This window comes from Sander lucioperca, chromosome 22, assembly GCF_008315115.2.
Source record: "Sander lucioperca isolate FBNREF2018 chromosome 22, SLUC_FBN_1.2, whole genome shotgun sequence".
Taxonomy (NCBI): domain Eukaryota; kingdom Metazoa; phylum Chordata; class Actinopteri; order Perciformes; family Percidae; genus Sander; species Sander lucioperca.
In genome coordinates this window covers 6105447-6117383 of record NC_050194.1, presented here as the reverse complement: position 1 = coordinate 6117383, position 11937 = coordinate 6105447, and positions in this window count along the sequence as shown.

Genomic DNA, 11937 nt, shown 5'->3' with positions numbered 1-11937 from the left:
AGAGAGGAGAAAAAGACAAGTGGATTCAAGCGGAAGAAGGGAAGGAAATAAGATAAGTGGGTAGTAAACAGAAACAAGATGCAGGAGGAGGAAAAGGGGTAAACTAAGTAATCCAATCCAATCCAACTTTATTTGTAAAGCACATTTAAAACAACCAGCTGACCAGAGTGCTGGACATTGACATGATTATAAACACACGAGTAACAAAACAAACATTTACAACCAAGGGGGTAAGCCTCTCCTCGGACCGCGAACCTCCTATGGCGCCATTTTGATGCTACAAAGCCATCACCCCCCGTTAGCATTCCATTGACTGCCATTCATTTTGGCGCCACTTTGACAGCGAATAACTTTACATCTAAAGCGTTTAAAGACTCTATTTGTCCATTGTTTATTTCTAAAGAAACACAACAATGTATAAAAGGCTCCATTACCTTGTACCTCACGTTATGGCTCCGTAGCAGACGTTTTTGTAAAAATAGGCTAACGATTGTGTCATAACCACGCGACTTACTGTCGCATAGTAGAGGAATTACCGTATAGTACAGGAGAAGTGCGCAGGCAGTTTCATCTCACATTAGCTGTTTAAGTGTAATTACTAATGTTAACTAGCATTTTAGTTAGCAATAATTAGCCTGTGCCTATGTTATCTCCTTACATATACCTACGCTCTCCATCTCTGCAAGATTGGGAATGATGAGATTTCTCTTGGCACAGCTACCAGAAGACTTACAACTTTCAGACACGTTGCTCACGGCACATTTACGTCGTCTCTCTCAGTTGGAGGCTGCGCAGTAACCCTAGCCATCACCAGAAAAGTGCTTCTATTGGCCTTCACTGGTCTTCGCCCAGAGCAACGGGATCTGTTGGTCCATTCTTATATACTGTCTATGAGTTTTAAGTCGTGATTTAAAAATGTGAAGGCTGGGGGCCAATCTGACATGCAGAGGCAATTCATTCCACAACCTTGGGGCCACGACTGAGAACGCTCGATCTCCCCTATTTTTGAGCCGCGTTCTAGGGACAACAAGGAGTAGCTGGTCAGCAGACCTTAATGACCTCAGAGGAGTGTGCGGCTTCATTAGATCAGTAATATAAACTGGGGCTTGACCATAAAGAGCTTTAAAAACAAACAGAATCTTTAAAGTGTATTCTAAAGCAAACCGGTAACCAATGAAGGGAGGCAAGAACAGGTGTAATGTGATCTCGTTTACGAGTAAGTAAGGAGTCGAGCGGCAGCATTTTGAAGTAATCTGGAAAATGTCACAGGAAAGGGGTGTGACATGTTTTTTTGTTCTTTGACAGATGTTGACTTGGACTCGAGTCGACTTGAGTTTTGATGACTTGCGACTTGACAAAAAAATGACTTGAGACTCGACTTGAACTTGTAGTTTAATGACTCAAGACTTGACTTGTGTGTATTCATAAGTTTCAATGTTAGCTGTTAAAGCAGCCATATTATGCTCATTTTCAGATTCATAATTGTATTTTAAGGTTGTACCAGAATAGGTTTACATGGTGTAATTTTCAAAAAACACCATATTTTTGTTGTACTGCAGTGCTCTCTCTCACTGCTGCAGCTCCTCTTTTCACCTGGTCTCTGTTTTAGCTACAGAGTGAGACCTCTTTTCTTCTTCTTCTTCTGTAGTATCTTTGATTGCACTGCACATGCTCAGTAGCTCATATGTAGATCATGTCAGCTAGCTAGCTCCATAGACAGTAAAAGAAAGGCTGTTTCTACAACTTCGGTCAGTTACAAGGCAGGATTAGCTGGGAGACTTCTAAATGAGGGCGCACATGTAAGTAGTTCTTTTGTAGATTATGGTGAACTTGTGTGTGTTGTAGCAGTGCTTTGCTACTGAGAACGAGGTAGCATGCTAGCGTTAGCATTAGCGTTAGCATGCTAACGCTACGAGCTAATGGTTGCGGTTAGCCTGCTCGTTTCGGCTTGTGACGTCACAAGCCGTGCCGATTTTGAACAGCTCACCCAGAGACTGAAGGCAGGACACATTCAGAAACTGTATCTCACTCTAAACAGCATGGATGGATTTTTTTCAAAGTTTGTATGTGTGTGGAAGCACCAGAGACACAACATAACACCCCAAATCCCAGAAAAAGTGATTTTTTTTCATAATATGGGCACTTTAAATATAAAATAATTTAATGTTGTCACGTTTCCATCTGACTATCAAGGTATGTCATGCAGCGGCAGCAGCGTAAACTGTGAATCATGATTGGACGACTCAAAAAACTCCCAGGTATGTGATTGTCATTATTGGATGACTGGCTGTCAGTCAAACATCAAAGACCCCTGATGAAGCCTCATTAGTCAGACCAGACCACCACAATGGTTGTGTCTGTGCCACAGATTAAATTAATTCTCATACTTTTGGTACTAGTTTTTACAAACTAGCCAATCATTTTATTAGGTGGGCTGCTAATACCTTGTCTTTTCTCTTTATAAAGAACGAGTTCTACAGGTAAGAGTGCTTTATCTTGGGTGTTGAGTGTTGATTTGAGACTTGACTTGCCTTAACTAAGGACTCGACTTGACTTGCCTTGCCCCCAAAAAAATAACTTGAGACTTGGACAAAATTACTTTAAGACTTACTTGGGACTTGAGCAAAGATGACTTGGTCACAACACTGCTCTTTGACTCTTCCCGGTGCTGCAAATATTTTTCTTTGACCCTCCCTGAGTGAAGTTAATAGTATATAAGCATATTTAGTAGGGTTGAGTAGTGAAGTCACTGTTGTGAAGAAACTGTTGCTGATACAATGGAACCACATCCTGAGGGTTAAGAGGTCAAACGGAAGGTCTCTTTCATCCTTCCCTTGTTGTTTGTGTGCAACCTACAGCGGTACGAGGCAGAAACATAAAGCCTGTGATGCGGGACGATCGATAGAATTGAATTAGCTGTGATGCACTGACTGGACACAGGAAGGAGATCCTCTGCTGGGTATTCCTGATTAGATTGAATATGTTCTCATCTCATTTAAGGCTGCTACAGATGGCTGTTCCCACTTCGCTTCTTATAAGTGTCAAAACTTGTGATGATGGCTCCCAAAGCCAGTTTCAACTATGAGATATTTGCAGTGTTGGGGAGTAACGGAATACATGTACCGCCGTTACGTATTCAGAATACAAATTATGAGTAACTGTATTCCGTTACAGTTACAATTTAAATAGTTGGTATTTAGAATACAGTTACATTGTTGAAATCAATGGATTACATTACACTCTCTGAATAAATTAAGGCAACTCCATGCATTTCCCAGAAGCCCCAATATGAAAATGAAAAAATTAGCTATTTGCGTGATCACGGATAGAGGTAGAGATTGAGCCGGAACCGGCACAACAGAGCCAAGGCAGGAATGCATTTCTATCTTGGAAATTCAAACAGCATTTCATATTGAAGAAAGAACAGGGAGAACGAAATATAACTGCGGAGTGCAACCTCTGCTTTTCAGCAACCAACCTCCTTTCAGGTTCCAAATTACTCCACCTCCAACCTGAAGAAGCACTTTTAAGTTATTTTTTTTAATTGGCCAAGGGTAGTTGTCTGCTGTAGTTTTACTGGTAACCTTGCTATTGATGTGCAACTTTACATTCTCCTACGTGCTGATTTACTAGCCCCAGAGCCGTAGAAAGACTGACTATTCCCGTTTGACATGCTAGCTAATGTTAGCTAAAATTAGCTCGTGGTAGCTTAGACTGCGGTTAGATTTTTGTAGTATGCAGTTTGGGACTACAAATACAAAAATCTATCTGCTTGTTCAGGTACACATTCAGCCAGTTGGAACAGAAGAACACACCAGAATAGGCCTGTTTAGTAAGCTGTGTGTGATGGCTGCATTCCTACACTTATAAAATGCAATTCATTGTGGAAGTAATCCAAGTATTCAGAATACGTTACTCAGATTGAGTAACGGAATATGTTACAAATGACATTTTTGGGCATGTATTCTGTAACGGAATACGTTTTGAAAGTATCCCTAACACTGGATATTTGTCTGGAAAAGAACCGTTGAGAATTGAGCCAAGCAGTTGGAAGCCAGACCTCAGCAAACTGCTGAGTGGTTTATGATAACAAGCAATGCTGTGATTTGAATTTAAAGGTCCCATGTTATGCTCATTTCCAGGTTCATATTTGTACTTTGGGTTTCTGCTAGAACATGTTTATATGCTTTAATGTCTTTCGCATCTGTGCTCTCGGAAACCCTGCAACGTCATTGCAGCCGTGGAATGACTGTAGCGGCACTTTCTACCTATGACATCACAACCGTATGGAAGTCCTAACGGCTTGTTTAAAAACAGCGTTTCTGAATACGGGCTGTGCGCATGTCTCTGTGGATTGAGCGTTTTGATACTTTTCCAGTATTTATATAGCACCTCAACCTGCTCTATATTGAAAAGACATGAAATTTCACTTTTTACGATATGGGACCTTTTAACCTCAATTTCTGTACCTTATGAGCAAACTTAAACTGGGTGTTGTAGGTCTAAAACTCAGCTGAGCAACTTCAAGGCTGCTTTTTTTCTGTATATTGTCAATATTGCCATTGTACTGATACAGGCACTGTTTATATGCTGCGCTATATGTCGTTTTGTTAATACCGTATACAGTGGTGTAGTCTAATGTATTCTAGTGGGTATATGTATATCCCATATATATATATATATATATATATATATATATATATATATATATATATATATCTCTATCCTGGGGGGGAGCATATCAAAGTGTGGGGTCTGGGTGTCCTCCCCCCAGGGTTATTTTGTGCGTCAAAAACTTAATTTCCTGCATTCTGATACACTTTTATGCACCAATTTATGGTGGAAATACCTTATTTATCCTATGAGAAGGAAAACACAGATGACATTCAAAACATATCAAAAATATAATGGAATATTAAGCAGTAAGGGGGCTTTCACATCAGGGACCTAAGTCTGGATCACAAAAGTTGACCCCAAAGCAACGAGGGCAAAAATAAAATAGGCTACTTATATTTGTCTTAAATGTGCGGTGAAGGGAGGATACTGGCGTCAGTGTAGGCGGAGCATTTGGGCCCGCGCTCTCTACGCACACACTACGCACTGCGCTCAGCGAGGTCGATGAAAAGTCTCTCTGCTTGTTCTGCAGTGTTAGTTTAGTTTGCTGTCACATTACTTGACCCCATATTTGTGAATACAAATACCTGAAGTGAATGTTCTGTCACAAAACTATGTTGTTGTGTATCATTGCACGTTTTTAAGTGGGTATATGGAAAATCTTGGAGATTTCTTAGTTGGTATACTGCGTATAACTGCGTATCACATAGACTATACCACTGACTGTATATCTTAGTGTATTCATATCCACCCCTTACTGTGTGCTTACCAGTGCTTTTTGCACTTCTCGTTAGATGCTAAACTGCATTTCATTGTCTCATACTGATTTAAATGTAACATTCTAGTAAACACATCTAGTGTTTGAATAGCGTTTAATTTAAATAATTTATTTACATTTAAGCATAATCATGTTTTTTTGCCGTGCAATTGCTTAAATATTTGTTATGTTTTTGTAGATGAAAAGAAAGTTGGAGCAGAGTGACTGACATGGTTCTGGAACGTCTGTTTTTAGGGTAATGTTTACGACCCAATTTCCACCGAAATACCAACAATCCCTTTGCACTGCCTCACTTGAATGGACCTCACACCTGTTTGTGCCTGATCCAAATACCTCACAGACAGGCAAAGCAAATTTCAAAGTCGGAGCGCTGCTTTAAGCTGAAGAGACTCACACTCTGTTGAATGAGTTTACATTGTTTTCAATGAGCATTTGTCCCTCATCTGTTTGATGTAGATAAAGGCAGATCTATTCACCTCATTCCTGAGAGCAAAGCAACATTCGTGGGCTGGCTATTAGAGCTTCGTTTCAGCACACACAATCACACAACTATTTATTTAGTGTCATCCAGGTGACAATTATTTGCAGTGGAGTAGGCTGTTTGTCCACTCACACTGATACGGCTCGGAGGCAGCTGTTCAAATTAACTCTGATGGGGAAGGACTTAATATAAACACTGGTACTGTTGACTCTGGTAGGGGCAAATGAACACTGCCAAGCTAGCTGTTCAGGGTGACCCGATTATTGCTAACACTTTGGTTAAAGGTTAGAGGTTAAACATCATCCATCATTCCTAATAAGATGACTAGATGTTGATTTTCATTTATATATATATATATATATATTTTTTTTTTTTTTTTTTTTTTTTTTTAATATATAATCAACATTTCCAGAGGATGAGCTGCCAACCAAACTTCAGTCAAATTTCTAACAAACAATATGTGATTTAAAAAAAGGAAAACTTTCTTCCAACTTTATTGGCAGAGAAAATAACCGCATCAGTTTTAAGCTTGATGGGAATAGAACTCTGCTTAATTAAATCAGAGGAAATACTCATGAGATGCACCAAGTGGGAACGTGTAGCCAGAAAAGTGACGAGTGGAGTTAAACTGAATATGCTGAACTGGATGGAAGTAAGTTTGAGTTTACCTTAACATCCTCTGAAGTGGGGATTCTTTGAATAGATCACAAAGCAGCGGATGCTCGCTCGTTGGCTGTACTAATACCTCCTTTTTCCAGCCCTTTCCTCAGAGCTCCACTCTCTCCAGAGAATCATCTCTGCTCATACCTGGGCCTGCACACCAGCTCCCTGCAGGAGGTTTCTCGAGAGAAAATCTTGCCAGGAGTTTCTTTCTCCAAAAACCTTTTTTTCTGTCCAGTTCTTCAATTATTTAAAAGGGAAGTTTAGGCTTTGTTTCTGCATTCAAACTTTTTCTCTCTTTGCTGCGGGTGGAGGAGAAGGAAGAGGCGGAGGAGGAGGCGGAGGCGGAGGAGGAGGAGGAGGAAGAGGCTGTTTTGCAATGTGTTATTTTCTCTCAGCCATGCCACAAGCTGAGTATCCGCACTCAGAGCTTAGCATTAAAATTAAGGTTGCAGATATTAAAATGATTAATACAGCCTCACAAAGCTGAGCTCCCATTTAGCCTGACCACTTTTATGATTCCCTCCTCTCCACTGCTCATACTGAAAATGTCCTATTCATGCAGATGTTCCATTATGGGCTTCCTACACTGTGTGTGTGTGTGTGTGTGTTTCTGGGATGAGGAGAGGAGGGGGGTAAAGGAGGGAGAGAGGGCATGAGAAGAGCGTTTACACAGAGTGAGCGTGATGGCTGGGTGAATTCAGGACCTCCGACTGTCAACTCAAACACCATTCACAGACCTCTCCCACGTGAACAATGCACAGCTCAGCTTCCCATTTTGCTACAATGCTGCTGTCTTCCTCAGCCAGCCAAATGACCAACCATTCAGTCGTTTGCTCCTGGCTTTTTCCCTTTTTAAAAAGCAAAAACAAACATGACATAACACAAGTTACTATCGTTCAACTGCTAATACGTAAAAGGAACATGACAACCAAATTCACATGTAATATAATAGACACAGGAGGATGGATACCTGCCATTGATTGATACATGAATAAGTTTGCACTACTGCTAGTGAGCTAAAGTGCTAACAAGTTTACTACTGACCACTGTTGGCTATGCAAGCTAATATATAAATATACTGAGAGTAAATAAAAGTTGTGATGTATGCATTACTAATAGTATTAGTTTCACCATGGATAAGTTACAACATAACTAAGTAATAAAAACTAAAGTTACATATGCCCTAAATCATAAAATGTCAGAGTTATACTCACTAATGGTAAAGCCACAGTTTTTGCTGTTTTAATTGCATTCCATTTTGCAAAACCGTAAAAAAACAGAGACCTAATTTATATGAATTTTCAGTATCGATCTAGCTTACTACAATGTGCTGCGATGCCGAGGCTTTGAAGCCGATTTGACATAGTGACCAAACCGTGGAATTACAACTTCCGTCACGCCATGGGGCCCAAAAAGACTTTTCCCAATAGACTACATTGGGAAAGAGACGTCTGCAAATCAGTGGAGAAATGTTTTTGAGCATCACAACCCCAGCAAAATAACTTGTTTCTCTCATTTGGTCCGATAACATTTGGAAAGTTTAGAAGAGACTCTGTATTAAATTATTTTAGCCACATCCAAGTTAGCGAAAGGCTAAACCCGAAGCTAGCTGGTTTGGTCAGCAGTAGCTAGTGAGCTTTCTCTATGAGCCCCATAGTGAAAAAGCAGTGCTGAATGTATACCATCATTTTAGACATGGAAGTCTAACTTTTTGGGCTTCATGTGCCACTGAGCAACGTTAATATGAATGAACGAGCCCCCGCCTCCAACACTGTATTCAGTTTTATTTAGGGCTGTCAAACGATTAATTTTTTTTAATCGCGATTAATCGCTGAATTTCTATAGTTAATCGCAATTAATCGCATGTTTTATCACGATTAAAATTATATTTTGCATTTCAGAACTGTTTTTAAGTACATATTAACAATGGAAAGCAATTCTTACTAGTGTATCTTGATTGGGAATCAAATGAATGCAAAGAAAGTGACTTTATGAACTTGATTTTAAGATTTGTATTTGTTTATTTATTTATTGACTGTAAACAAAAGACAAATGTGTGAATCTAGTCACACATTTGAATTTAGAGTCAATATAGTGTGCAGTAACTCCTAAATCATTTTGATTACTCACTGACGTCCAGTGATCACCTTGCATCACTTTGCAGCAGTTCCAGTTGGGCTGCTTTCTCCGTGTCATACAGGCTGTGTATGCGTGCATGAAACTACTGTCCCCCTCGACGGCAATGTATAAGACGGGTCAGAACATGCCAACCGTAGTACGTCTTTAAGACCCGAGTCTTCTACGATGCTGACAGGTCTGCAGTTAGTTGCCACCCATTTTGCGAGAGCGATAGTATTTTTTGGGGATTTGGTTTCATCCGCAGGTCGGCAAGTAGCACGCTCCAAAATAGTGCTTTGCCTGAGCCTGCTAGCATCAACCTGAGTCACGTTAACTGTACTACTATGCTTAGTTCGTAGGTGGTAGCTCAAGCTTGACGTGCTTCGGTGATATTTTAATTCGGCCTTACACAATGGCTTTTGACCTGTCTGGGAGTTTTGGAAAATAAAAAGCGCCATTCAGAATTTCGTTGCTGCTGTCTTTCTCCATCGTGCCTGCAGCAGCAGGATGTGTTGTTACGAGGAAGTATGGCAAAGTGCGGCAAAGGGTCAAAATAGTAGCCTGTTAGGCACGACGCGAAGCTGAGTGAAGTGAAAATAAATTAATAAATGGCGACATGCGATTAAAAAAAATGTTAATGCTGACAGCCCTAGTTTTATTCATACATCCATGCTTGTGCCAGCCGAAAAGCTAATGTTTATGATGGAACTCTTTGATTGTTGATTGGCCACTTGCCTTAGTTATGTCTTTATGTCCAAACTAGTCAGGTTATGCCCCAAGTAGTCGTGGTGCAACCAATTTTAGTAGCCGATCTAGTTACAAACTAACTAGTACTTACTAAGCCTCTGTTGACTTCACACCCTAACTTAGAACTTACGCATGCAACCCAGTGCTGATGTTTAACTGGTGCAATATTAACCATCTTCCCCTTACTTACTGTAAGTGTGTTACCATGGTAACAATTGCAAATTAGCACTAAGTCATGACACAGCTGAAGATGATGGGGATGTCATTAGTTTTGCAGGTATTTGCTCATAAATTATTATTTGCTCATGACATTGGCAGCCCCTGAGTCATGCTGCTAGCAAGACTAAACATCGATGCATTTCAGTAGAAACTGATTATTTAAAATGATTTTCTTCTGCCCGAAATTCTGAACTGAACTGGCGGAGGTCTTTTGCTCACACAGATTCTTCGGTAATAGAAGTACAGAAATTGGAAAGTAACTTTTATTGAAAGGTAGACGTTATGTTTCCATAAATACTCAGGAAGGGTGTCATGGTTTTCGAGGGAGATCAGCTTGCTTTATGTAATTGGTTCCTCTCATAATTATACTATTATATATTATACTTATTATATTTGAAATGTTTGCATTGATTTGATCACATTGATAAGACACTGCCTTGTCAAAAGAGGTGAAATAAATTAGATTTCAACTGATGGGATAATAGAGGATGTCTGAAGAAAATAAGTTATTACCACTGTAGATGACCAAAGAGAGGCTTACTGTCCTCTTACAGCACTCGAGGTTATCATGACACAAAGTTGTAAACTTCTCATTTAGTTGTTTTTTACTAAGAAGGGGAAACAAACTACTGGAGCTCTGTTAATGACTGTTACAGCGAAGTTGGAGCTGATGTCGGAGCAGTGTCTCCCCATCAAAGCAGAATGTGTCCCCGACCTGTAGCCTTGTCTGACCCACTTCAGCTCTGCGCTGCACATTCACTCTCCTAATTGCCCACCTGTGGGCTATCCTAATTGGCTTAGTACACTGGTTTTAATTAGGGAGAGTACCACGATTAAGACCCCAAGACTGCCTCCACAAAGCTAAGACACTGCTAGAAAGCCGAGTGAGAGAAAGAGAGGGACTCACCACACCGACAGAGTTCAGAATGACTATTTAGTAAATGAAAACAAAGTGGCATTTTGAGCCACCTCACACACAAGCGAGTACTTAATGATGCGGATTAAAGCAGAGATTTATTAAGGAATCTGTAGAAGGCCATTAGCTACGCCTTTGATTTATTCACCGGGGACTGAAGCAGCGCAATAAATATGGAAATAACCTTTTCAGACCACAGCTCTGGGGAACACCCGACCAGAATAAGAATTTGGATCCAGAGGGTGTCGATATCTTGTTTGGAGATGAGCTCGTGATAGCTAGTTAGAGGTTTCTGTCCGTGCAGACATAATCACTGATGGCAGAGGATTGCAAGAAATTCACTGTTTCAATCCCCTCTGCACACACACACACACACACACACACACACACAAATCTTTGCAAACACACACAAAATGTTAACTCCTAATGCAAACTGAATTACGCATAATGCAATTCATAATGCTAGTTTTTCTCTTCTCTCTGCCCAGTGAGCCAACTGAATGAAATTCATTCAGACATGTAAAGTCGAGGTCAAGTGGAGACAAGACGCTCTGTCCCTCCAACAAAACCAGCTGGCAGTAATTTTCCATCTATATCTATCTACACTATATCCACTGCAATTTAAATATCACAGAGTCATCAAAGTCATTTCTAAAGCTGCTCTCAGTATCTTGGATTAAGAGCTTTATGATGTGGTAGCTTTTATTGTTTATAAGCTGGTCGGGCCAAAGGAAATAATTAAGTCTGTGCTTTAACATCTGTGTATGTAATTAACCACGGGTTAGTTAACGGTTGAGCTTCTTAATTTGCCGATACCGCACTTCTAAAATGCATTAGCTCGGTGTATGTTTGTACTGTATAGTATGCATACACTCTGCAGATTCTACACTTCTACATATGTATATTATCGGTGATGTTCAATTTCTTTAAATGTATTTTTCTGATGTGTCATTAACTCTTTTGTTTTACCCACTTTGACTCAGGCTGCTTCATTTTTTAGTAACTTTAGTTAATGATTGGTTAGTGAACTACATTCTCCATAATTGCTTTAACAAAAACGCAGCCAATAATTTGTTTAATGTTTGCATGAAGATTACCTGTCCAACCCCTTATTCAAAAGGAACATGTCTTGTGATTGCATTGCATTCTGGTCTATTGAAGCGACAGCTTGTGTACAAAATTGGCAACCTCGCCTCTTCAGCAATGGATTTTTCCCTGTACGATCTTTGAATGTTAATGTGAAATGCTGAGTCTAGACTCAAATAGACAGACATCATATTGCGACATTTACTGACATTTTTTTGTGCTGTCACAATCATCAAAGTATTTTATGGTAATCCTTTATATTTTATTTTATTCATAGTTCTTGTTAGTTTTAATGGAGCATTTAGCTTTTTTCAG